Below are 24,180 nucleotides of genomic sequence, written 5' to 3'. Positions count from 1 at the left end.
TAGTTCGAGTGAGACATAATGAGGCCCCCAAGGCATTTGCTGCAGGGGTAAAAGGGATACATTGCAGAGGTAGGATTTGGTGACTGAGATTTTGGGAAGGGGAGGTTGTTGACAGGATCAACTAAACGAACGGTAAATTTCTCTATTTCATACTGATAATGCTTATCCAAAAGTAGAAAGTTGCTTTCTTAAACTCATAATTATTGAGCAGTTAATTGATCAGAACCCTTTACTAAGAACTATACTAAAATAAGAACAAATATTTTATAAAGCCCTTTTGCTCAAGGAGTTTTTAATCTTTAATACACCCAAAGAACAACTTGAGAATTTTATATATATCCACAACACAAATTAATTCACCACAACCTGAACCCAGAGTGCTAGAGATATTCAGGAGGGGAGTTGTGATCAGGAGTACATGGGATCAGATTTTATTTCTTCATTTAACAAGTTATGTATGAAGTGTATGGTGTGCTTGATAATTGTATTCTCTGGCTCATAAAAGGTCAATTAATATCTGTTGAATGAAATATTAGCTGTTTAATTAGACAAATAAAGCACAACACTTGCTTTTGAGGGACTTATTGGAAATAAGTAATAGGATCAATAGGGTTAACATACAGGTAAACCAGCTAGTGTGATAAAGTGTAACAAGTGCAATGATAGAATGGTCTAGTTAGGGCACAAGGAAACTGTTCAGGAAGATGTTTATAAAGGGGGAAGCCCTTGAACTTGCCTTGGAATAAGAGTGCAGGAGACGACACAAACCAAAGATGAAACAGGGAGGAAGGAAGGTCTTTTCAATGCAAAAAGAGAAAGAAATGGCAGGTGAGTGGGTGAGATGTGTATTGTTCCCTGAGAATAGGGACTAGGTTATGTTGCTATCTCTTGCCTACCATAGTACTTAATCCTTTGCAGGTGCTCAGAAATGTTGGATTCTATCCCCAGGACTATTCTCATAGTCCTTTCTAGTGTGTCTAGTTTACTTCTCTCCAACTTCAGACATTTAACTAATTAACAGAGGTGGTAAAATAATGATTTTTCCATCAGTAGTTGAAAGCTCTGCTTGTCCCTGCTGGTGAACTCACTTTGCATTCCCCTAAGGCTACAAAGTCATTTGCAGGTGTATGTGGTTGCTTTAAATTACAATTGCAAACCTTCACTGATAGAAGCCATCTGAGTCCCAATTTCTGTTCAAGTGAGACGCCTAACTGAAATAATAGTATCACCAATACCATCTTGAATTGAAAATCAGATTGAGGCAACAAATAAAGTTTTGTGTGATGTGAATCACCAATGGTTTATCTCTTACTGGAGCAGAACTGTATTTCTTAAAAGCTAACAACCATATTTTCTTAGTGAAATTTACTATTTGAAATGTGTAAGTACACTTTGGTCCTTGAAGGGTAATAATTTTAACCTGAAATATTTCAGAATAAGATAATAATTTAAGAAATGAACACTTGGGCAGAGTTTGAAAATGTAATTTTGTTTCATTGGAATTTTTGTATCTATCATCATTTGTATATTTATGCATAAATAAGTATTATAATTTAGGCTCTGTAGTTCAATTTTCCATGAACTCAATCCCTAATCCACACTGATAATCTTTTAAAACTAGGGATATCTAATCCTCTTCGGTGTTTTCCTGCTAATAAATACCTTACATTACAATATATGGGTAGGGTGAATATTTGAGGCCAGACAGACTCAAGTTTAGTTTCCAGGTTTACTACTTACTAACAGGGTGGCCTTTCTGAGACTTTATTTCTTCATCTGTGTCTTAATCCATCTGGGGTTCTGTAACAGAATACCATAGACTGGGTGGCTTACAAGCAACAAAAGAACAAACACTTTTTCTCAGTTTTGGAGGCTGGGAAGCCAAGATCAAGGTGCCAGCAGATCCAGTGTTTGGTGAGAATCCGCTTCCTTGGTTCATATAGGCTGTCTTTCCGGTGTGTTTCCTCATAGTGGATAGGATGAGAGAACTCTCTGGAGTCTTTTTTTTAAGGGCACTAATTCCGTTATGAGGGCTGTATTCTTTTTTTTTAAGATTTTATTTATTTATTTGACAGAGAGAGAGACAGCGAGAGAGGGAACACAAGCAGGGGGAGTGGGAGAGGGAGAAGCAGGCTTCCCACTGAGCAGGGAGCTTGATACGGAGCCCGATCCCAGGACCCTGGGATCATGACCTGAGCCAAAGGTAGCCACTTCACTGACTGAGCCACCCAGGTGCCCCAAGGGCTGTATTCTTAAGGCCTAATCACCTCCCTAATACTATCACACTGGAGACTAGGTTTTAACTGACAAATTTTAGAGGGACACAAACATTCCGTCTATGGCAGTCTGTAAAATGTGAATAGTAACAACTACCTTCTTGTAGGTTTTTTGTGAGAATTAGAGATTGTATTGTGGAAATTACCAAGTATGAGGTCTTTAAAGATTGGAAACTTCTACTGCCACCAGTGGTGTTGGCAGCATCTTTCAAGTAAAGTCATACTTCCTGGGGGAGAGGGGGCAGGGAATTGTGTTTGGAACTGTTCTCTACATATTACAATTTGAAAACTTCTTCCCTTTGTACCAATATTATGTGCAACTCCAATGTATATGAAAAGTAAAAGTGAAAACGAGGACGCCAAAGCTCCAACCTCCATCCTAGTCCCTAAAACATGTTCCTGAAACACAGTGAAAACCATTCCTTCAGTGGAACACATTTAAAAGTACTGGGGAGGGGCACCTGGGTGGCTCAGTCGTTAAGTGTCTGCCTTCGACTCAGGTCATGATCCCAGGGTTCTGGGATCGAGCCCCATGTTGGGCTCCCTGCTCGGCGGGAGGCCTGCTTCTCCCTCTCCCACTCCCCCTGCTTGTGTTCCCTCTCTCACTCTGTCTCTCTCTGTCAAATAAATAAAATCTTTAAAAATAAATAAATAAATAAATAAATAAATAAATAATAAAAGTACTGGGGAAACATAAAATATAACATTGAAAACAATAACAAGATGGCTAGGAAAATACTCTATGAGAAAAGTGTGCACTATGCCTACTGACCTATCATTTTTTTTAAATTCCAGTATAGCTAACATACCGTGTTGTATTAGTTTCAGGTGTATAACATAGTGATTCAGCAGTTCTATACATTACTCAGTGCTCATCATGATAAGTGTGCTCTGAATCCCCTTCACCTATTTCACCCATCCCCCCCACCAACCTTCCCTCTAGTAACCACCACTTTGTTCTCTATAGTTGAGAGTCTGTTTGTTGTTTTATCTCTTTTTTTTTTCTTTGATCGTTTGTTTTGTTTCTTAAATTCCACATATGAGTGAAATCATATGGATATTTATCTTTCTCTGACTATTTCACTTAGCATTATACTTTCAAGATCCATCCATGTTGTTGCAAATAGCAAGATTTCATTTTTTTTAGATTTATTTGAGAAAGAGGGGGAGGGAGGGGCAGAGGCAGACAGAGAGAATCTCAGGCAGATTCCCCACTGAGTGGAGCCTGACGCAGGGCTTGATCTCACGACCCTGAGATCATGACCTAAAGCAAAATCAAGAGTTGGTTGCTTAACCAACTGAGCCACCCAGGCACCCCTCATTCTTTTTTTATGACTGAGTAATATTTCATTGTATATATATACCACATCTTCTTTATCCATTCATCTATCAATGAACACTTGGGTTGCTTTCATAATTTACCTGTTGTAAATAATGCTGCAATAAACATAGGAGTGCTTACATATTTTCAAATTAGTGTTTTCATATTCTTTAAGTAAATTCACAGTAATGGAATTACTGGATTATAGGGTAATTCTATTTTTAATTTTTTGAGAAACCTCCATATTGTTTTCCAAGAATGGCTACATCAGTTTGCATCCCTACCAACAGTGTACCAGGTTTTTTTCTTTTCTCCACATCCTTTCCAATACTTGTTGTTTCTTGTGTTTTTTATTTTCATCATTCTGACAGGTGTGAGGTGATATCTCATTGTGGTTTTGATTTGCATTTCCCTGATGAATGATGTTGAGCAATCTTTTCATGTGTCTGTAGGCCATCTGTGTGACTTTTTTGGAGAATTGTGTTTTCATGTCTTCTGACCATTTTTTAATTGGATTATTTGGGTTTTTTGGTGTTTCTGACCTATCATTTTAAAAAGAGACCAATAAAAATGATGTCCTTTGACTAGAGAAGTATAAACTTTTCATGGTTTCCTATCTTTGCTGAAGTTTTGTAGATGAGGTTAGATACAATAATTATTAGAGGACTTACAATTATTAGAGGAAGGGACTAATTCCCTCAGAGAATGCAAAGCCACAATTAGACCAAATAACCTTTAAAACGTGAATAAGAACAACCACCTTTCCTCAAGATACTTTGTTACAATCCATTTGAAAATTACTGTAAAATATTGGTTGTTAGAATAAGACTGTTTATAGCCATCTTCCAGAAAGCTGTTTTAATAAGTCTGTAGGTTTTCAGTATCCTCAGTGATCCATAGCGTCCCCAGTATGAATGGCACACCCTGGAATGGAGCACTCTTGTATAGTGTGCAATCTGCATATCATTATACAGTGACCCTGATGGTATCCATATTTTTAAATGAAGATGAATTGTTTGGGTAATTAAAAACGGCAGCTAATTAAAAATACAATTTTCACTCAAATTTTTTCACAGACTCTTTAGGAAATGAGTTCAAGGATTGCAGTAAAACCACATAGATTCTCGAGTTTCAAGGGCTTCTCTGTAGGTAGATAAAATAGCAGAAATTCAGCTGTCAACAAAATTATAAGCAGATTAGGTGCTATCTATGAATTTAAATGTAAAATTTGTAATAATCTTCCTGGAGGTGATTGAGTTGAATATAATTTACTCACATTGACAGATGAAATTCCTTCTTTCACTTTTTTATGGCTTTGAATATATTGGAAATATAAATGCATCCCCTTGACTCTTAAGCTGAAGTACCTTCAGAATATTGAAAAACCAAGGCAACATTTATTTCAGTCCTCAAAAGCAAATTTTTAACGAAAGTCCCACTTATTCGAACAAAAACATTTTGCAGTTTAAGAGAATGATTAAATAATCCTGGTAGTAAAACTCTGTTTTGTGAAATGAATCCACTGGGTAATGAAAACCAAGCCAATATAACAGGGGTCAGCAAACTATGGCCCCTGGGCCAAATCTGGCCCACTGCCTGTTTTCATAAATGAAGTTTTATTGGAACAGAGCCACATATTCATTTACATATTGTCTATGGTTGCTTAGGTGCTAGACAGTAAAGTTGAATAATTAGACAGAGACCATATGACCAGCAAAGGCTAAAATATTTAGTATCTGGTCCTTCACAGAAAAAGTTTACAGACTCATACAATATTTAATTGTTTCAGTTAAATATTAAATTATAATTTCATATTAATATATTTTAATATTAAATTATATAGAATTATAATTTAATACTAAAGTATTTTAATATTAAATTATATGGAATTTCAATATTTAATTATATGATTGTATGAGCAAATTCATAAATATAAGGAAGAATATTCCACACCACTTTACTTTAAATGTTAATTGTTATCAGGAAAGGTATTGGAAATTAAACACAATACTTTAAGCTCCCTGGTGTGCAGCTGTAGTGAACCCAGACATAAGATCACTAAAAGGCATCAAGCACCAACACTGATATCAAGCTATCCCATAGAGGGAGCTGTTGTGATAGTCATAATTTGAGGGAGCTACAGAAGGTTCATCATCAAGAAGACTGGGGAAAGCACTAATGGGAGGGATGGTTCTCAGACTTTATTTGCAGAACCCTTTCTTCAAACAAAATTTCAAGGGGAAGGAAGCCCACAATATGAAAAAAAAGGTGAAGGTGACGATGAAGCTGAGGAGGATGAACTCTAAAGTTCTGCTTGAATGGATCCCTCTCTCTGTTTTTCTCCTCTGTGCAGAGGAGCTTTGTATTTTCAAATTAGCGGCATATCACTGAAAATGAATCAGAAAGCTTACTGAAAGAAATGGAATATTTGTATGTCCATCCTATCTAATTTCCAGCACGTCCTGATACGTTTCTTATGCTCTGTTGCCATCTCCCCCTTATGTTGTCTTTTATTTTCCTGTTACAAAATATTTGTGACAAATAAAAAAAGTTGAGTTTAATATTTACTCATCAAATTTTGTAAAACTTTAACTCAATAAATGTGCACATAAACAGGGAAGTATTTTTGGTATGCTGTTCAGCCAGTAGTCATAGAAAAGTTTATTACTTCTTTGAAAGAAATAGTATTTTTTACATTCTGTTCCTTGGCTAAACCAGTACTCTCACAACAGTGAATAATAGCTATAATGGATATAACTTATTGAGTACTAACCATGTGCCAGGCACTATTCTCAATACTTCCTGTGGATTAATGCATTAATCTTTAAAAAATTCCTATGACATAGAATCTGTTATTATATTCACTTTACGTTGAAGAAACTAAAGTACAGAGTAGTTAGTAACTTACTCAGGCCTCCCCAGCTAGTGAGTAGCAGAACTGGGATTAAGGCTTTGAACTCAGTCTGACTATAGCCCTCTTTCATTCTCTCATAATCACTGCTTTAAAATTTTTATCTTTTACTGTCCTCTATTGAATTTATTTTATTTTATTCATTTTCTCCCTTTACTAGCAATTATTCATTTTAGTTCTGTTATTTTAGGAGATTACCTTAAATTTTTATCATCTTTATTTGGCTTGAAGTCTAAAATTAATAAGTTTCTCTACCCTTTTCCTAAACAATAAATGGAGCTTAGAATGCTTTCATATGGATCATCCTCTCTTCACTTACATGTAATTATTATCAATTACATTTTTTCTTAACACACAAAATTATAATATTTTCCACATTCAGTGCTCATTTAGATTTGCCCATGTGTTTATCAATTACTTTACTCACCATTCCTTTTTACAGGTCAGTCCTTCCTTTTAGATTCAGTTTTATGCTTACTTAAGTGCATCCTCTCATAGTTCTTTCATAAAGAGTCTGTTGGTGGTAAATTCTCCATCCTTGTAGAAAATTGTCTTCATTTCACCCTCAGTGTTGACTAACAAATTCACTAGATGTGGAATGCAATATTGACATTTTTCTCTAAGCATTTTGAAAATATTGCCTCATGAACTATCAGTTAGAACCCTTCCTGATACAAGGAATATACCAAGAATATTCAAAATAACAGCCTAAACAACAACGATATGTATTTTTCTCTCATAACATGCAATCCAGACCTAGGCAGAACCAGGGTTGATCAGTTAAGCAGCTCAATATATCAGAGCTCTGAATCAGCTTCTCTCTGACTCTTTTGGCTTTTATGTTATGGTTGCTAAATGGCTAACAGCTCCAAAATCATGTCCTAATGATGACAATGTCCAAAGGCTTGAAAAAAGAACAGATTTTTCCTTACATATCTCTCTGTATATATCAGATAGAATAATCTTGTCAGAAACCTCTTTCAGACTTCATCTCATCCAGAACTGGGTGACATGCCCACCCTCTAATCTAGTCACTGGCAAAGGTGAATGTAATATTCTAGTTGCTTGAACTAGTAATGGCACTCGGGGTGGGGCACATCTTTCATACCTGGACAACTAAGGGCTCTGTTAGCAATATGAAAGAGGTTAATGGCTATTGGATAGGCAATCAACAGGCTTGCCACACATTATCTTACAGCTCCTGTGGTGTAATTGCGAAATTTGCTGTCAGTCTAATTAATTATAGTTCCATTATAGGTAATCTCTTTCTATTTAGCGTTTTAAGTCTCTCTTTCTCTTTGATGTTGTGCTAATTCACATCATTCAAGAAGCAGGTGTCAAGATGGGATTAGATGGGCAAGTTTTCTGGAAGACTCTTTGAAGAATAAAAGAGAGGGAACAGGAGAAGACAGGGAGGATCTTCAGGTTCTGACATCTATGGGGGACAGAAAAATGAGGAGGAGAAGTTTCAGACTACTATGTGGATCCAAGAAAGTTTTGGCCAGGCTGATGGAGAGTCCTAGAACCAAAATTACCATTAAAACACTTCCCCATCTTACAGGAATGGCCTATATTAATACCCAAACCATGTTCATCCATTGGGTGGAAGTAGACCACAGTCTGGCCTTAAGGTGGACCTAGTACTGGATTCAGAAAGACAGGGATTGGGGCTGTTGGTCAACTATGCACCCATAACAGGTCCGGGTGGTGTATTTTCATGGCTGCCTCATATGTTCTTAATGTGTGGATTTACTTTTATTTATCCTGCTTGGGAGTTGTGCTCCCTGAATCTGAGAATTTTCTCACAATCTCATTTTTGATTCTTTAATCAATCTTGGAAAATTCTGTCATTATCATTTCTTCCTATTTTCTTTATTTTCTGCTTCTAGAATTTTTATTAGATATGTATTGTGTTATGTCATTCTACCTTCCATGACCCTTACCCCATCTTTTAGATTTTTCATGTCTTCATCTGTCTACACTGCATTCTGTGTAATTTCTTCAGATACGCATTCAAATTCACTAGTTCTTAGTTTATTTGTGCCTTACTTGCAATTTAAGTTCCTCTTTGTGTTTTATTTTCCATTGAGTTTTGCTATTTGATTTTATATTTTTAAGTTTTAGAATTCTTATTCTTTTTAAAGTCTACATGATCTTTTTTTTTACAAATAGCGTTTTATTGTTATGATTACATTCTGTTTGGCCATTTTAAATATGCTTTTTTATGGTCTCTAAACAATGGCACTATTACCTGCTATTCTCAGGGATCTAATCTTATAGTTTGTTGAGGGTATCGGCTTTTGTTTAAAGTGGACTATTTCCTCATATAATTTTTAACTTTGGATTGTCATCTTGTTTGCAGTTGCCTCCACCAAGGCGTCCAGATACTTCCATATGGTGTCCAGATACTTCCATACTAATGTCTCATATTGGTAGTTGCTAAACCACACAGAAAGTGTAAACTCAACCCTAATTCATTGCATGATCTATGTCCATACTTATGAATTCTCAGGAATGACTTTTTTATTGTTTTTACCCAGAGCCCAATCCAGAACAGACAGGATTCTTTTCGTCCTCTTGTGCCAATGGGCAGATTTTTTTCTAGTATACCCTTTTTTGAAGTGTCGCATTCTGAAGGTCCATATATAGGCAACATAGGCAGGTCTCAATTGCAACTTCCTGCCTTGTAATAACTCAGATCCTTGTGTCTTGCTTCTTTTACCTTAGCCTTAAAAGCCCATGTTCTTTTATCACCCACTTACAAAGGAGCTGCTGTGTCAAATTCTGGGCATGCCATTCTTATTTAGAATTCCCACCTTGGTTTTGGCTTCTAGGTTTGTTTGTTTTTTTAAACTTCTGAGTGTCATTCTTCATTTAAAAAGATGAATGATATGTTCACCTAGCATTTTTAGGTGCTTTGTAGTGTAAAACGTTTTAGGTTTTCTAGTCTATCATTATTTCCAGAAGCTGAATTCTTTGTTCCTACTCTATACTGTCTCTCTCTAGGTTGATTTCCAAGCATCAAACTTTGCTTGCCATCAATATACCTTTTCTTTATAGTTTAAGAAATCATGATATTAGAAAAAAATCTTGGTATCTCTGACTTCAGAGAAAACTATAGTGCTTCTGGGGGGCAGCTACAGGAGGTCACAGATATGCTAGGCATCGAGATGCTGGAAAATGTTTTGACCAAGCTTACCATTGTGTAACTGGAAGAAAAGCAGATGTCTTTTTTAAGGAGTACTAGAAAGTCATGTTGCTCCTTTTTTTTTTTTTTTTTTTTTCCAGCATAGGCCATTGTTTAAAGGAATTCACTCTAAATGTTAACCTGTTTTCTATCATCTCCTAAGAAACGGTGAGGAAATAACCTGCTGTGACCCAGCTGGTTAGTTGTGCAGGTTATAAAGTTTTATTTTGTCAATAAAGAGTTACTTTTCTTTTTCACTTTTTTAAAGGGGGGGCAGTGTTGGCAGAGGGGGAGGGAGAGAATCTCAAGCGGACTCCAGCCCAGCACAGAGCTGGACATGGGGGCTTGATCCCACAATGCTGAGATCATGACTTGAGTTGAAATCAGGAATTGGACGTTTAACCGACTGAGCCACCCAGGTGCCCCAAGAGTTACTTTTCTTAAGAAGGTTTGTGTTCCTGAGTCCTGTAAAACTGGATGAAAGGCAGTCAGCTGCTAATTATCACAGATCCAAGGTCCCATCTAGTGGCAAATGTTCATGTAAACTCATGTCCCTATAATTTGCAAAAATAAAAGTAAGCTCATTTTTTATGTAATTGACAGAGAATGACATAGATCAAGCTTTCCAACATCAACTTTTTGGTAAAAATATTCTTTACAGTACATTGTAATATTCTTTTAGAGCTTCTATAAAGGAGATTTCGAATGGCTATCTACCAAGTAGCTATTCTAAATTAGAGATTTGCTTTTAAAAGTGTTTACATTTAAGGGACAATTTTTGAGTTAATTTAATATAACAAAGTCTCATAATTTAAAACTTATTTTCATATTGACAGAACTAAGCTGAAACTTACCCTGAGATATCCCATAGAAAGGGTACTATGAAGATTGTAGACAGTTGTTTCACCTGCTTAAGAGCATAAACTATTTTACACATGTTAAAGCAATAATAAGAATACAATTGGCATTTTTATTGTTTTTAAATTGGTGACCAGCTAACATCTCAAAATATAAAACAACAACGAATCCTAAGGGCACTTGAAGGTAATTATCACACGCTTATATTTTAAGTATGATTTGGACTTTACAATTAATAAAACCTGACTTTCTGAATTAGGCTGAATTAATAGAGTTTAAAAATATTTCTAGTCATTATCTTAAATGTAAATATTTTATATGCTGAGGGAAAGCACAGTTTTCTTTCTCTTAAGCTGTTTCCTTTAAGGAATCTACATTTTCATGACTCACACCTTTGGATTCCGTTTTAACTTACAATTCCAAATTGAGCTGTTCATGTGTCTTCTCTATTTCAAGCAATTTTTTGCCCCATTCATTTTGAAGATGTGGTCAGAGACAGGGGGTGAGTGGATAATATTCAATCCAAACAACATGACTACACATAATTTAAAGCATTCACTGCATTTTAAACTGACATTTAAGGATTGCTCTGGACTAATTTATCCTGCCCTCTTCAGCCTACATATTTCTTCTGTGCATAATTCCTTCTTGAAGTTAATGGGAATTTGGCATGTGGCAGGAGTACATGTTTCATGAAATGGGAATCTAAGACCTGTCATTTAATAAGAAGTCTGCTTCTACCTTAATTGGCCTGTCTCCCTATTGTCTTTCACTATGCAGTCGCAACATAGGCAGGCCTTCCATTCCAATGTGAAATGCAACTATTTTAAAATGCAAGGTACATGTGGATTACCATGAGCAGGAGACAAGTAGTATGATCTATTTAGACTGAAGATGGAAGGATTTTGAAATGTTATGCTTACTGGACATAGCATAAAAGTAAAAATTTCTATGTGCTGCCTTATGACCATTTTCATTATAGCATGTATTTTATTTTATTTTATTATGTTATGTTAATCACCATACATTGCATCATTAGTTTTTGATGTAGTGTTCCATGATTCATTGTTTGCATATAACACTCATCCCCCCACCGCCCTCCCCTCTAGAACCCTCAGTTTGTTTCTCAGAGTCCATAGTGTCTCATGGTTCATCTCCCCCTCCGATTTCCCCCGCTTCATTTTTCCTGTCCTGCTATCTTTTTTTTTTTTTTTAACATATAATGTATTATTTGTTTCAGAGGCACAGGTCTGTGATTCAACTGTCTGACACAATTCACAATAGCATGTATTTTTACTTACCCATACCAGTAAATCCTGGAAAACATCTTAATTATACAATGAGCTTTAGGACTAGGGCTTTAAATCAAAGAGAAAGTAATGGTTTTTTTAGTTGTTCTTCAGTACTATGCACACTACACTGGAGTTTAGCCTTCACCTTAATAACTACATTTTCTACATTTCCATTATACAGATAAATACTTCTCATAGGTAAAGTGAAATAATTTTTAGCATCTAAAACATTTTCAAATAGTTGTTAATAATTTGATAAACACATTGACTAAACTATAGTATCCATGCAAGGGAAAACTATGCAGCTTAAAAGAAAAAATGACAAGGAAGATTTCTATGCTGTGTGATGTGAAGCAATCATAAGATGTATTTTTAAGTGAAAAAAACCAACGTGTAAAAACGTGTATGTGGTGTACTATATTTGGCATATGGAAAGGGGGCAAATAATAGTATATATTCATATGTTGTATATTGGCAAGAAGAATACTGGAAAGATGAATAAGAAACTAGGTAAAAAATGGTTACTTAGAAGGGTTGGAGGAGGAATGGGGTGGAGGGGGAAAGAAGAGAAAATGAAGCTTCTCAGTGTGTATCTCTATATACAGGTTTGGGATTTTTTAAATTTTTATTTAAATTCATTTAGTTAACATATAGGGTATTATTGTTTTCAGGGGTTGAATTTAGTGATTCATCAGTTGCATATAACACCCAGTGCCCATTACATCAAGTGCCCTCCTTAATGCCCACCACCCAATTACCCCATCTTTCTACCCACCTCCCCTCCACCAACCCTCAGTTCATTTCCTAGAGTTCAGTGTCTCTTAGGGTTTGCCTCCCTCTCAATTATCATCTGATTTTATTTTTCCTGGTTTGTTTTTAGTTTTGAAGTGTGAATTTAATGGAATACAGAGAAAAGGAATTTACCAATACATAAAAGACTGTTTTACCCTCTGATTCCCCAAGAATACATAAGTTCACATGGTGGACCTAGATTTTTCTCTTGAGTCTACTGTTAACTAGCTATATGACCTTAAGCAAATCCCTTAACTCATGTGGACTTCAATACTGTAAAATAAGGAAGTTAAAATAGACGGTCACCAAGGCCCTTTCCAGTTCTAACATTCCATTACATGAACTGGGTGACCTCATAGTATGGGCATATATAAGTCAATGTTTTATTTTAATTCTAGTATAGTTAGCATACAGTGTTATATTAGTTTCAAGTGTACAATATAGTGATTCAATTAAGTCAGCTTCTTAAGGACTAGAATTTTATCTGATTGATAAGAGTATTTATTGCTACTCTAGGGTTTTCTGTTTTGGCTAATTGTTTTCTCCAAATAAAATAATAGTTAAAATGGGTTTTCTTACTCAGGCAGTTAGGCGCACATTAGATATAAATTACCCTTTGAGAACCTGTATTTACTGCTGTGCTAAAGAGAATTTCTTTTAACTTTGGGCAAAAACTTTATACAAATATTTTAAAGATATCATAAGTGTACTAACACAGATGAACTTAAAACCAAGTTTAATTGTTAATCAGTATTTTGATAAGCTTCTGAGTCTTTATTAAATATGTGTTCATGTTTGATATCCATTCTGTTTAAGCTTCAATTATTTAATTACAGGTCTTGATATGAAACTAATCATGCATATATCTATACGACGCTTGCATACTGACAGGATAAAATCATTAAATAGTCATTACTGTAAACTGACGTTGGCCTGAAATTTTTGCAGTTAACGGGGGAGTTGATGCTTGATGAACAATCCAATTAAAACTGGCAACAAAAGACCTAAAATGTCAGCCAAATTGCTTTTTAATAGTCAATGCAGCCGTCACAAAACATAAACATTAAAGTCCCCATAGAAGCATAAAGCTTCATGGTGAAACAATTCTAGAAAATGAATAATAATTACAGCATCTTGAGGATTCTTTTAATAGATGTGCACTCATTAAAAATATTTTGTTGGTTAGAATCAGATGACAAAGTATGTTTTCCTGAATACTTCCTTATATTTGTTATTGTCATGGCTTTATTTTATACTAGGTAAGTATAATTTCTATTATTATCAAAAAAAAGTTATTTAACAAGGATTTTAATAACCTTGAAGATAAGGTTCTGAAAAAAAGAAAAAGAAAAATATACATGACCAGCTAACATCTCAAAATATAAAACAACAACGAATCCTAAGTTACCCTAAAGTTTAAATGAAAAGGCAGGGGAAGCTTTGCGCAGTGGCAGTATCGTAGCCAATGAGGTTTATCCGAGGCGCGATTATTGCTAATTGAAAACTTTTCCCAATACCCCACCATGACGACTTGAAAAGGCAGGGAAGCCAATTGTGATCTCCACAAGTAACCTGAAAGCAATCGCTAACATTTAGACTCTTGAGGCTCTGAGTGTGCAATAATGGACATGTGAATGGATTAATCACCAAAATGTTTCCTACTATCCAGCAGTTTGATCTTTAGTTGAAGATACAAATTCAGATATTTTCCTGAACTTTTTACCTTTGGTTTAAATGTTTCACACATGGAGGCCAAGGGGTTAGAATGCTATGAAAGATTGTCTTGCATTTTAAGAATAATCCAACTTCACTCTCTGCCATTACTGCCATGTTTTTTCAAAAACAAAGAAAGAAGTTGTGAGGTTTTTGTCTTTGTGGAATTATAACACAGGAGAAAACATCAAGTAGCTCCTCTGGGAAATGTTCAAAACATCACAGTTTTAATAATATATTCATTTCTTTTCCCAATAAACATTTGCTGAACACTTCTTATGTGTCAACCGAGTGTTGACCACTCTGGGAATCTGGAGATGAGTAAGATTTGGATACCATCCTAAGCTTCCTATTTAACTGAAGGTTAAACATGTAAATAGTCAACTGTAATACAAGCGAGAACTGTGTGAATAATTCAAACCGAGAAAATAAAAAAATACTTCTCTCCCAGATTCACATGTGAGCCTACCATATATTTTTTGAAAATATTTTGTAGCATAGATATACTCAGTAGAGCACTCAAACAGATGGTGTCCTAATACATTTATGTATTAGAATAACTGTCAATTAAATATTGCCTTCCTCTACAATCATAGTATAATTTTATGTGTTATGAAGGGTAAATTGATGTTCCTACTTCTCCAGCTGTGGTTCCTCTGTTTTATCTGTTGAAGAAGTTAGTGATGTGTTTTCAGAACAACAATTAAAAAAAAAAATCTCTCAAAGGAGTGATATAGACACATTGGGACTTCAAACTCTATTAGCTGAAATAGTGAGGAGAAAAGCCCATAGGAATATAAATGAAACTTTAATGGCACCATATCACAAAGTATTAAAATGACCCAACTATCAATAAAAAATTCCTTATCTCTTATTTTTTTTCTTAATACAGTGATGACTAAAATATGGAGGGAAAATTTTAACATGTAGGCTGTATCTCTAAACCATCATCTCAGCCTGTGGGAAAATAAAAATGCCTTGGTCTGTATCATGCACATAATCAGATAAAAGGATGTCAGCAATTTGATTAAGTGTTGGCTTGAACAGACCAAATCAGCCAGCTCTTTTGCTAATGTATGGACCATAGAATAATAAATATAAAGATAATTTTCTACTCTTAAAGTAGTCTTTTAATATTCACACATTTTTAAAAAAACGAAGCTTTCAGTGTAAAAAAGAGTAGATAGATACATACATACATAGACATTCTTGTGACCTCATGTGTATTGCTTTCTGTATGTTTTGCATTTGTCAATGTCCATTCAAACTAAAAAATATGTCACACATATTTAGCAAAGAATTGGGTACCTATTATTACCTAGGCATTGTGTTGGACACCGCGGATGCAAAGATGAGCAAGATAGAGACTTCAGTCTCAAGCACCTCACTGCCTAGGTAAGGAAGCTTACACAAAGAAATAATTCTAATGTTGTGAGATTTCTCATAACTGTAATAAAGTATGTGAGAACACAGAAAAAGAAATGGATAAAGCCATCACAGAGGGGATAACATTGCCTAGAAGATTTGTGTTTGCCTAGAAGACTTGGGTTCATCCTTTAAGACCCAGCTTCACTGAGGAAGGTGGGAGGCAATGGCATCTAAGCAAAAAGCATGTACAATGCCTTAGAGACATGGAAGTGCATGGCCTACGTGAAGCGGAGGGATGGAAGATAAAGCTGCCGCCATTTATATGCCCCACTAAGAATTTCATACTCTATCTTATTGGCAATGAATAACCACTGCATTAATTGTAATTAAGAGAACAGCTGTGGCTTCACTCATTCTGATTATTCATTGATAATATATAAATTAAATAAGTTGTTAATAAATTCCAGAAATATCAGATATTCTTTTTTTGATAAGAATCCAATGCTTAACTTTCAAGGTGTTATCTATAGTCAGTGTTTTCTACATTCCCCTGATATATTTAAGTCAGGTAAAGATTTTCTAAGATGATTTATTTATAAAGCAGGATTAGCATTTTCCCCCATAAAAGCAGAATAAAACCAGTATTGTGCCTATATAGAAACCCTAAATTTTTAAATATAATATTCAAGTAGAACTCTTAAAAGAGGTCAAACAATGAAATTACCCTACATAATTCATAACTAACTCAAGGATGGCCAGAAAATATATTTTTAGTATCCCAATTATTTTAATGTTAAAACCAATAACATGGAGATTTGGTCATTATAAATTACTTTTGAGCAACTTAATAATTTAGTAGACGACCATGGTATGTAGATTAATGACTTCCCATTTATTTTTCTCACCACTTCACACAATTAGAAATACATTTTACATCATAATAGACAAAACTGAAACAAAAGTTTTATGAGATAATTCTTACCTTTACCAAATAAATTCTTAACTTCACTGAAAAGTGAAATCATAGAGCTGATGCTCCATGATGTATTCTATTCTATTTCATTTTTTAGATGCTAGTCAAAATCAGTTTCATGACCCAACATTTGGTCACAGCCAGAAGTTTGAAAAACATTGTTATAAATAGAATAGTTCAAAGACTTGGGGTCTTTTTCTAGTTTCTCTTCACCACTTACCATCTCTGTGACCTTGGTAATGTCTCTTGACTTCTCCACTTTTTGATATACAAAGTGAGGATGATGCCTTCTGTGTCTATCTCGCAGACTCCTGTTATAAGGAGCAAATGAGATATTTCAAAGTGCTTTGCAAACCATAAAACACTATATAGGTATAGAGAAGTGATATTCATAAAATGAAACTATACTTCATTGTTATATATTTCATGTGACTTTGGTGAACCTTTTAATTTTTCAAATTCATTCCTGAAAAATAATTTCCTTGAGGGTATCTGGTCACACCAGATATATCTGAAAATAAGGTTGACAAAGTGTTTCCCATTCTGAATAAGAGATAGCAGTGACACTAGTTCAAGTAAGTTTACATTTCTGGCCTCTCAGAAGAGAACCTGATACAGATCACCACCCTTTAAACTGAGAAGATGCTTGTTAAAATAATGGGAGGAATGCATGGCTTCATATTGTGTAATTTGCTTATATGACACATCTTTTATGATACATGGTGCCGCTGCTGAAGTTAGCCTTTGGCAAAGATATGTCATAAACACGTTTGCAGAGCTCTAATAGGAAGAAATCTATAACAGTGAAGAGGGAGACAGGCAAGCCATTCATTTGAAAAAGCAGTGTTTAGTAAAATATTATTATGAACTGCCTGTGTTCAGTTCTTGCCTCACCAAAAATGACCTGAAATTTAATGTAATTTGATGATCAGTTGTCCAGTTTACTCCATTCTTACAGCAAGCATTTATTGAGCACTGACTGTGTGTCACATTGCAGGTGCTATAAGAGTCATGAAAAAGAAGAAGCCATGGGCACTGCCTTTCAAAGAATTTCTGCTCTGTTAGGCAAGGTAAAACAAGTATTTAGATACGAGGCACAATGTTAAGCTGTTTTGGTTGCGTGAAGAAGCGACTTGGTCAGACTAGCTCAGGTGGTTAAGGATTTATCGTAAACGTGCATCTCCAAAGATTGAAAATGGATCCAGCTCTAGAAACCTCAGTCGTACAAGTTTATGAATCTTCAGCCTAGGGTTCTGCTATTCATATGACACAGTGACTGGCCTCATGTCTGCTATTTTATGTGACCATCTACTTCTCTTCCTGCCACCACCTAGCTTCATATGTCTTAGGAGGTGCCGAGAGCATAAGAGGAATACAGTGCTATAGGAGGTCAGAAGAGAAAAATAATGCTTCTTTATTTAGATTTCAAGGAATGCTTAATTTTCGAAAGGAATAGCATTGGTATTGGACCTCAGAGGAACAGTGAGATGTAGACAGAGTATGGGATGAAAAGGCATTCAGAGTGGAAAGTCAGGTATGAAAATAAAGATTCAGTGATGGAAAGCACCAGTTGTGTCTTTTGAACGGCCAATGTTGCAATCTGGCTGGGGAAAATGAAATATAGAAAGGTAAACTGGGGCAAAATCATGCCCTTTTAACCTCCCAAATGTATAGTTTTAAACTTTGTAATTGAATTCTAATTTAATCAACATATGTGTACATATTAAATATATTATAATAACATATAATATCATATATTATATAATAACATTTAACACAGAATTTTTTAAATTTAATTTAATTTTATTTTGTTATGTCAGTCACCATACAGTACAGCATTAGTTTTTTTGTTTGTTTGTTTCTGTTTGTTTTTTTATTTTTTTATTTTTTTATTATGTTATGTTAATCACCATACATTACATCATTAGTTTTTGATGTAGTGTTCCATGATTCATTGTTTGCATATAACACCCAGTGCTATATAACAATTATGATACTGATATTATGTATGCATTATATATACATATAATTAATTTTCCAATTTCAGAAACAGTTCAAACAAAGCATACTTCCGAAATATCTTCCAGTGGCCTTTGCTTTGGTTTATTTTACAGAAACTGGAACACATTTGTCACTCCATTGACAAGATTATCTAGTGAGGTGCATGGCATTAGGCATCACGTGGATTGATAGCATAAGAAATTTCCTGTCTTTAGAATTCATCATTTAGTTGAGGGACAAGACAAAGAAGCACAAACAGACGTAAAGGTCTCAGAGGCAGATGCCTCTGTCACTAAGTGCTTACATCATCCCTAACCACTGCACACAGGTACTACAATCCAATCCCCTTGTTAGCTTTCTTGCCCTTTTATCTTTTCTCAGGTGCCTTACTCCTCGATCTGCCCTACAGCAGCATGAAGAGACACCTAAATGGTTCTCAAATCGAAGTAACTAGTCCTGGGTTTAAAGGCCACCCTCATAGTCATCTGACTATGTTCATTCCCATTTGTACCTAGCTATGCTCTCCTCTCCAGGGTGGCAGACTTATTTGTCATTGGAAAATACTGTCTTGAGAATCTCAGAGTCTTAATAAAAGGCAGAAGAGCAAAAAAGAATCACTGATAAAATTTGATTGCTTTTGATAAAGTAACATGAATAAGGGCTTAAAACATAAATTCCTTGATAAATGTTGGGTCAAAGCTTAACCAAACTCTGCAAATAACAGTTATGTGTTAAGTAGTCAAGATATGCCAGCAAAAGACTTTTTTTTCTTACTAATTCTCTAGGAAACAGAGGCTAACTAATCCAAGGTGACATAATTGCAGTAAGATGCAACAAAGCCTCAGTCTGATCCAGGATAAAAAGGAATCTTCTTGCTTCTTTTGAATGCCCTCCAGAAAGAGAAGGCCACATCCAAGAATATTCCAAACTAATTCCAAACCCAAGAGATATCTCTGTGCCTATTACCTGAGTCAGCTACTGCTATAGCAGTTATAATTTTGTAAAGCACACATAGAAATGACTCTAGAAAGACGTGTGTTCACATGAAACCTGGAATATCTGTGGAATGATTCTATGTAGGTTAATGATGTGGCAGTTAGTAGTGGCAGCTCTACTGAGACTAGCAGGCAACCTTCTAGGGAGACAGAGAACTTCATGTCTCATTATTTTTTTCAATTGACTCTAAGCTTTTTGAAGCTCTGTGTGTGTGTGTGTGTGTGTTTGCATGATAATGAAATTAAGCTTTTTTATGCAATCTAAAGATTTAACATGTAATTTTGCTTTATTGAACTTGTTTCCAGAATCTTGGATTAAAAATATTTACAAGGTAGGAAAGCAAGATACTGCTAGTTCAGTATAGAACATTATAATAGATTCATGGTGGAAAATAATTTGATACACTAAGAAAATAGTTCTAAAAATAAATGGACTCAGCGCCTGAAAAATGTAACTAAAGCTAGGGTCAGGTAATGTGCTTTAACTGTATACATGTCTGTCCTCCATGCCCTGGCCCCCACCCCACCCCACTGAGCTTTTGAGAGCAGGGACATTCACTTTCACCATTATTCTTGGGTATAAAACATGCCTAACACTTAATAAGTACTCTATACAAGCTTGTTTAGAGAATAACCAGTTTGGGGTTGGGAAGGTAGTGCATTAGCATTAGCGGGCCTATTGTTTTCTATCCTATCTCTCATTCCATTGTTTGCCTCTGCCACCTTGCCATTCCCACACATCGTTCACTAAGCCGTCAACAAACTGATCTCTTTCAATTGGGCCTTTTCCCATACCTTTGCTGTGAAACCTTATAGACTAGTCTGTTCTCTCTTTTTTAACTCTGCCACCATTCACTATTCCCTGCTCTTTCAGTCAGTTGTGTTTATATGTGTGTGCTTCACCTTACCCCCCTATCAGTTGTATGACCTTCTTCTCTGATGACCATCATTGTTTCTTGTGAGTTTTCAGGTTAATACATACGTTCGAGGAAGGGGAGAGAGGGTGGAACGGCAGATCGATATCTGCAATCTTTGCAATGAGGTTGGTCAGTAGAGTACACACAAATGTGTTTTTCGCTCTTCTTAGTCCACACTGTAGTTTATTTTCTGAAAGACATGTGATGCTGACCATTTGGTATAAAGGTAGAAAGTGGTTATGACAGCAAGTAAAGGCATCCTCATCACAAGTGACAAATCACATGGCTAGACCATGTGATTGTGGGCAAGTAACAAATTTTCCATGCTTCATTTTCCTTGTCTTAAATTTCAACGTATTTATGGATTGCACTAGTAACTATATCCTCACAATAACTTACGACATCTTATAATGGGAACGGTATATTAACAGAATGATATTTGCACCTCTCTGTCTGAGAACTGAGAGTAATTAAATACAGTAGAAACCCATTTACTCAGAATGTCTAAGACCTGATCTGCTCTAGATTAATTATTATCAGTGTTTAGATATTTTAATTCCAAATGAGAAAATAATTGTTAAAGGAATGCTAGTTCATAAAGTGTGCCATTTAGTGTGGTAGGGAAAGCATAGTGAGAAAAAAGCTTAAAATTATCCATGTGTGAGAAAGTACAAAACATAATATGGAATGTAAGATATGATAGAAAATAAACCAGTTTTTAAAACACACATCTTAGAAAACACTTATTTACTGGTAATATAGTATCCCGATCAACTGAAGCATAGGTTGGTGCTAGGTACTAAATTGTATCTCCCCCAAATTCATATTATTGAAGCCCTAACCCCCAGTGTGATGGGATTTGGAGATGGGCCTTTGGGTGATAATTAGGTTTAGATGAGGTCATGAGGGCAGAGCCCTCGTGATGTGATTAGTACCCTTATAAGAAGAGACATCAGAGAGCTTGCTCCTTCACTCTCTCCTTGTCACGTGAGGATACAGTGAAAAAGTGAACAGCTGCAAGTGAGGAAGAAAGCCTTCACCACTAACCGACCATGCTGGCCCCTTGATCTGGGGCTTCTCGCCTCCAGAACTGTGAGAAAAAATTTTTTTGTTGTTTCAGCCACTCAGTCTATGGCATTCTGTTATGGAAGCCTGATCTAATAAAGACAGTTCACTATGTGTCATTTTATTACCTCCAGATTTGGGTGAGTAGTAAGTAAATTTTTTTCTTTTATCATCATTTGATAAAGCTTCAAATTTCCAAATGCAATCACTTTTCTCAGTATGTAAATTAAAGAATAGGCTGTATGTGTTAACAGAAATCAGTGCATGAAAACTATGCTTACCCATTAAAGCATAAATGACCAAGAACATCGTAATTCTTTTGCTACCAGGAAGATTCATGATGATAATCATATAATCATCTAATTTGCCCACCCTTTTCATAATCCTTGGATTTGGCTACACATTGATGTCACTAACCTACGTTATCACACTATTAGTCACCATATGTGGTAAAATAAAGATGCAATTAGTGAAGGAATGGCATGACTTTCCTATTGTGGCAAAAGAACACATAACATAAAATTTGCCATTGTAACCATTTTTAAGTGTGCAGTGGAACACTGTTAACTATATACACATTGTTGTGTAAGAGCTCTCTAGAAATTTTCCATCTTGCAAAACCAAAACTCCATTCCCACTGAATAACAGTTCCCCAGTTTCCCCTTCCCTCAGCCCCTGATCATTTACCTCCTAAGAGTTTGATTATATACCTCGCATAAGTAGAACTACATGGTATTTTTGTGACTGGCTTATTTCATATGTAATATCCTCAAGGTTCAATCCATGTTGCAGCATTTGACAGGATTTTCTTATTTATTAAGGCTGAATAATGTTCCATAGTATGTATATACCATGTTTTCCTTTTCGGTTCATTCATCAGTGGACATTTACATTGCTTCCAACTTTGGCTAGTGTGACTAATGCTTCCATGAACATGGGTGTGAAAATATATCTTCAAGGTCCTGTTTTCAGTTACTTTGGATGTATACCCCAAAATGGGATTGCCAGTTATATGGTAATTCTATTTTCTCATGTTTTTGAAGAACCTTTATACTGGTTTTCCATAGGATCTGCAACATTTTACATTTCTACCAGCGAAGTACAAAGTTCCGATTTCTCTGCATCCTCACCAAATCTTATTTTCCGGGTTTTTTTTTTATAGTGGCCATCCTAATATGTGTCAGGAATATGTCATTATGGTTTTCATTTGCATTTTCATGAGGATGTTGATGCGTCTTTTCAATATGCTTATTGGTAATTTGTGTATCTTCTTTGGAGAAATGTCACCTCAAGTCCTTTGCCTATTTTTTAAACAGGTTATCTTCTGTTATTGTTGAGTTTTAAGAGGTCTTTATATATTCTAGATAGAAACCCCTTATCAGATATATTGTTTGAAAATATTTTCTCCCATTCTGTAGTTCACCTTTTCACTCTGTGCCTTATTTCCTTTGCTGCATATATTGAGTAATCATTTAAAAAGTTATTTTAGAAAATCACTGTTGTTCAGATAGACACTTGTATTCATTATATTCCTGTATAAAGAAACTTCTGTTGTAATGTTTAGATCATTGGGGATTGTTTTTGTTGGTTTTTACATTTTCAGGTCCTTCAAATGGAGATGCTATATAAATTACACTGGAATGTTTGTGTTATGAAGAATTTAGTAATTGGTGCAAAACAAGTTACAAAAATCCATAAAATATAAAATAACATGTAATTCACTTTAAAAGAAAAGAGATATAATACCCCTAGGGTTTTTAGACTTTAGATTTTGGCATACCCATGAAGTATTACACTATGGATTTATATAATAGAGCCAACCATTAGAGCTGTTTTATTGAGGAACACTTGTAGTAGCTACTTGGACTACCATAACCTTAGCCATCCTCGTCATTATTCATTGCTGTAACTTTAGCATGTCTTTAGAAAAGAAAAACCCCCATCCATGACTCATAGTTCCAGGAAATCCATGTTATTTTAATAACATTTATTTGAAACCAGTTTGATACTCTCTGTGAGTAGATAGACAGTCAGCATGAATGCAAATTGTATAAAATGAGAATTTATTTTATAGTCATAGTATTTCTTTAGTAAATATGGTTAGGTTTTAATGTGCAGATAGAAAAATAGTGTAAATAAATCGCTCAGTTGTCTTTTTAAAGAAAGCCCATTAAGCAATCTCTTCTGATATTTTCAGGATCAACTTGGGATAAAATGATATACCAACTAAGTTAAAGACTGTTAATAAGTATCACATAAACTTATATAAGTACTACTGAAATGAGGATATTTGCTACCGAGAATTAAAAGGAAGCATTTAATGATGCATGCATGAGCATATTGAATTGCATTTACAAATAAAGTAACCCATTACATGGATGTTATTATAAGTTGTTACATAGCTAATTCAGCCCCAGAATTTTATCTTCAGTGTTTGCAATAAATAGGATTGACAAGCGTGATAGAAGCACTGTTGGTGTAGTTTGCTTTGAATCCCAGGAGAGACGGCTG

General features: G+C 35.2%; 1 protein-coding gene and 1 pseudogene across 1 annotated transcript in view; both read left to right on the top strand.

Moving 5' to 3' along the window:
• The window catches only part of TENM1 (teneurin transmembrane protein 1), a 785,963-nt gene that overhangs the window by 416,207 nt on the left and 345,576 nt on the right, over positions 1-24,180 (top strand). The window lies entirely within an intron of this gene.
• Positions 14,074-14,187, top strand: LOC123851879 (U4 spliceosomal RNA; annotated as a pseudogene).

The sequence above is a fragment of the Mirounga angustirostris genome, unplaced genomic scaffold (genome assembly GCF_029215605.1).
Source record: "Mirounga angustirostris isolate CCGP_5_RB_7025 unplaced genomic scaffold, mMirAng1.0.hap1 SCAF_11, whole genome shotgun sequence".
Lineage (NCBI taxonomy): Eukaryota > Metazoa > Chordata > Mammalia > Carnivora > Phocidae > Mirounga > Mirounga angustirostris.
The sequence above is the reverse complement of the archived record's forward strand: the minus strand, read 5'-3'. Positions and strand labels throughout refer to the sequence as shown.